Consider the following 4,858-nt stretch of genomic DNA (forward strand, 5'->3'; position numbering starts at 1 on the left):
GATGCGGGGCTTGATCTCACAACCCTGAGATCACGATCTGAGCTGAAATCAAGAGCTGGATGCTTAACCCACTGAGCCACCCAGGGGCCCCAGTCACAGTAATTTTTAATACTTTTTTCTCTTTAACATTTATACCATAGTGGTTAGCACACCATCATATTACAGAATTACAGTTTTCTAAATCTAGTTGTATATTTATCTTTGTCATATGTTGTATATTTTCATATGTTTTCATGTTACTAATTAGCATCTTTTCATTTCAGCTTGAAGGACTTGTTTCAGAATTTCTTGTAAGGCAGATACAGTGGTGATAAGCTGCCTCAGCTTTTCTTTGTCTGGGCTTGTCTTGATCTCTCCCTTATTTCTGAAAGATAATTTTGCCAGGTAAAGTATTTCCTTTCAACCCCTTGAGTATATCATTCCACTCTCTCCTGGTCTGTAGTTTGTGCTGAGAAATTTGCTGATAGCTTAATGTGAGTGGGTTCCTTTGTAGGTTACAACAGTTTTTCCTCTCACCGCTTCTCGGAACTCTCTCTGTCCTTGAACTTCAGCAGTTTTATTATAATGTGTCTTGGGGAAGGTCATTTTGCATTGAGATAATGATATATTAGTTTCACGAACTTGAATATCGAAGTGACTCCTCAGGTTTGAGGAGTTTTCAGCTATGATTTCTTTAAATAAACTTTCTGCCTCTGACCACCTGTCTTCTCTATGGAACTCCAATTATTCTGACGTTTGTACTTCTGATGGAGTCTCATAGATCATGTGGACTTTCTTTGCTGTTTTTCATTCTTATCTCTTTGCTCTCTTCTGAGATTATTTTGAAATTCCTAGCCTGTACATGACCGATTCTTTTTTTTTTGTAAGATTTTATTTATTTATTTGACAGAGAGAGAGACAGCCAGCGAGAGAGGGAACACAAGCTGGGGGAGTGGGAGAGGAAGAAGCAGGCTTCCCGCGGAGTGGGGAGCCTGATGCGGGGCTCGATCCCAGGTCCCTGGGACCACGCCCTGGGCCGAAGGCAGATGCTTAACGACGAGCCACCCAGGCGTCCCTACATGACTGATTCTATCTTCTGTTGGTCTCTTCTGCTGGGATGCTCTCCTATTGCATTTAAAATTTCCTTCATTGAATTCTACAGCTCCAGAATTTCTATTTGATTATTTTTTTTAATGATTTCTATCTCCTCTTAAATTTCTTATTTTGTCCATGTATTATTTTCCTGGTCTTGTTCAATTGCTTTTCTGTGTTTTCTTGTTTGAGACCTCAAAACCGCTGTTTCGAATTCTTTGTCAGTTGAATGCAGAACTTTGTATCTTCGAGTTTGGTACCTTGAGGATTATTGTTTTCTTTTGACGAGGTCACGTTTCCTTGATTCTTCATGGTCCTTGGAGATTTGTGTTGCTGTTTTCATATTTGACGTGGCAATCACCTTCTCCGATCTTTACTAGTTGGCGTCAAGTAGAATTGATTTTTCGTTGGTTCTACTTATATTTGGGGCTTTCTCCAACCTTGTACGGATATGCCTGCTTCCTGCGTCTTGCTCCCTTTTGTGGCAGAATTCTTAGGTCTGGATGTCTTCTAGCTTACAACTCACTGGCTGTTGGAAACCTGTTTTTTTCCAGAAGGCGGCATTGTAGCTCAAGTTTGTAGTTTTCATTTCCCCTAGAGCCCGGCCTGTTTCGGGAGTGCACGCCCTCCTGGTGGGCCAGAGCTCGCTCTTGCCACTACACTTGGGGGTGTGCCCAGGAGCTGCCTGCAGAGTGGGCAGGGAGGTGTGGGTTTAACACTTGGGGCCTTTAGGGTTCCCGCAGTCCAGGCTGGGGGTTCTTAGGGTGAGGTTTTCTCATCAGCTCATGGGTAGAGTTTCCTGTTGGAGTCCTGAATGCAGTCAAGAAAGAACCACGTCCCTTTCCTTCCCTTTGATACTCTTATCTGCTTCTTTCCTGGTCTCTTCCCTCTCCCCTGTCATGGAGAAACTGCTTCCAGAGTCTAGTTGCTGCTGTAAGGAAATGGTTTTTTCCAGTAAGTGTCCCACACAGCTGGGGAAGCCAGGCACTCACTCACGCCCCCCTCCCCCCTCCCCCAGAGGTCACTGCAGGCTAGTTGAGCTAGATGGCTGTGCTGCCTGGGGTTATGCTGACAAAGTTCCTCATCCTCTTCAATGGTCCAAACTTGTTTTTTTTTTTTTTTCTTCTTCAGTAGAGTGCTGGCATGTGTCCTCGGGAAGCCTGGACTTCTACACAGGCTCTCTCATCTGTGAGTATCTGCCCATGAGCACTCTCCAGATGTCCCCCAACTGCAGCTGGGGAGGGTGGGGGCCAGTTCCTCGGCTACTGCTGGTTCTGCTGCCCTTACCGAGGTCTGGCTGCCTATTACCCATCGCACAGGTGGGTGAGACAGACTCCTTCTAGCTCTTTTGGTGTATGGGACTGGATTTCACAACTTCCACAGAGGTGCTATTGTTTTTGGTCAGATGTCAATTTTTAGTTGTTAAAAGGGGGAGATAAAGGGGCACCTGGGTGGCTCAGTTAGTTGAGCATCTGCCTTTGGCTCAGGTCATGATCTCAGGGCCCTGGGATGGAGCCCCATGTCAGGCTCCCCACTCAGTGGGGACTCTGCTTCTGCCTCTTCCTCTCCCTCTGCCCCTATCCCCTATTGTGCTCTCTCTCTCAAATGGATAAATAAAATCTTTTTTAAAAGGGGAGGGTGGAGAGAAAAAGGAGGGATGTCATACGTCACCATGATGCTCTCTCTCATTTCTTTTGATCACTGCATGCTATCCCTTTGTAGGATGGACCACAGGTTGTTAACTGAAGGGCATCTCGATTGCTTCCAGGTTTTGGCAATTATGAATAAAACCGCTATGACGTTTGTGTTCAAGGTGCTCTTTTAACACTCCAAGGAGACCCTACAACCAGCACCCATGGCCTGTGGCACACTGATTTCCTTTCCTTGGCCACAGTGCTTTTGGGGGTTTTTCAGGCTACAAGAGCAGAGGGACTTTGCCGTATGATTGTTTTCTAGCACTTGCTTGCCTAACACTTGTTTCTCAGTTTCTTTCTTAAAAAAAAAGGCAGCAGAATAAAAAAAAATGATTGAGGTTGTGAGTGGAAGCCACAATGATGAGAGATAGGCATGAAAGCAGAAGTAAGAGAATGTAGTCCTTGTTTTCTGTGAGATTGGGCCAGATGGCTGGGGTGTGTAGAGGGAAGAAGTGACTTTTGTGGTTAGCCCCATGAACCTGCTTGTGGCCACCTTCCTCCTCTCTCTTCCAAGCACCTGGGGCAGAAGTGTTGATGGAAAAGTGAGTAAAAATGTTGAGTATCAGGGGGAACAATTGAAATAGCAAAGACTTTCAGTTTATTTCTGCAGCCATTCATGTGTGCTTGGTAGAGGAACTGATAAAATCACCTGGGTTGTTCCAGAGACTCTTCATTCCAACCACCCTCACCTGCATACAGCATTTGAAAAAGTTTTATTTTGAAATTTTAGATAATACAACATTTTGTAGTTTGCAGAGAATTTTCTCTTCATCAGCCCATTTAATTCTCATAGCCACTGTAGATGAGAAAACTGAGGCTCGGAGTTTATTTGACCTGCCCAATGTCATTTGGCATGTGAATGGCAGAGCTGAGACTAGGACACAGGGGTTTTGACTGCCAATCCAGGGCTCTTCCCAACTGCCTGAGGCCAGGGGCAAGTGAGGAAAGTGATGGGACCAGCGGGGGTGAGTGGGTGGTGAGGACAGCATCTAGGGGGACATGCACAGAGACAGGTGCTCAGGTGACGGTGGCAGGTGGTAGACAAGGATGGGCAAGAGCCAACTTGCTCTTAGGCAGGGCCTGGTGGGGTGGTCTCAGTTCAGTGGACATCACCATGCTTCCAGGTACTTCGATGGAAGAGAAATCAATTTTGTTTTTCATTGCAGCAAAAATCTGCTCACCTAAGTCTTCAGTCCCGTGCTAGAGAAAAGGAGAGGAGATTTGCTCTCACAATGAGAAGAGTTGATCGATGGCAGCGATGAGAATGTTTTGCCTCATTCACATCCCCTGAGAGAGTGATAAAAGCCAGTTTCTAATTTATTCATTTGCGATGGCTAATATTTGTGGCACGATAACTGGTTATTTTTACTTACCAGGTGGAAGGTCTATTCAGGAGACCAAAGGCTCAGCCTGAACCTTGCTTGATGAAAGCAGAATTAGTAACCAGGAGTGGATACCGTCAAAAGTTACCTATGTCAAGCTGATTCAGCTTGCTCCGTTTTTGAATGGTGTGCTATGTTTGTCTCAGTAATAGGCTTGTCACTGTCTGCTGGAGACACACTAACATGTTGTTATTCCCAACTCTTTTTTCTGGATTCTTTTCTGGTTATTAGATATGATTGTCCTGCTACGTCCAACCTCATGGCTTGGAGACAGCACCTGGGTATGAGGCAGATATGCGTTCTGGAATCTGGTGGTCCGCGTGTGAATCCCTACCCCGTCACTCATTGTGACTCATGCAGACACTTAACTGGGGCTGAGACTATTCCTGGGGAAGTTCTCGGTGGCTCTTGGCCACAGGCACATGCTGAGATGAGAACGAGGATAACCCCAGCATGGACTATGATGGCAGCTAGTGAGAAATGCATGTTACTAGAGAAAGGACTGATAAAATACGGAATCTGGAATGACGGAAAAGTCCACATCAGTCAGGAGGAACGATCGTCGACTTCCTGGAAGAAACTTAGAATTTTGGTGGGTGGCTGAAAAAGCCACTGAATGTGATGCTGACCAAATCAAAATTTATGTAAAATAAATACTCAAGATAGGGCATTTGTATGAGTGAAAGGGAGAGGAAGGGAGGTTAGAAGAGA

The sequence above is a fragment of the Ursus arctos genome, unplaced genomic scaffold (genome assembly GCF_023065955.2).
Source record: "Ursus arctos isolate Adak ecotype North America unplaced genomic scaffold, UrsArc2.0 scaffold_24, whole genome shotgun sequence".
Lineage (NCBI taxonomy): Eukaryota > Metazoa > Chordata > Mammalia > Carnivora > Ursidae > Ursus > Ursus arctos.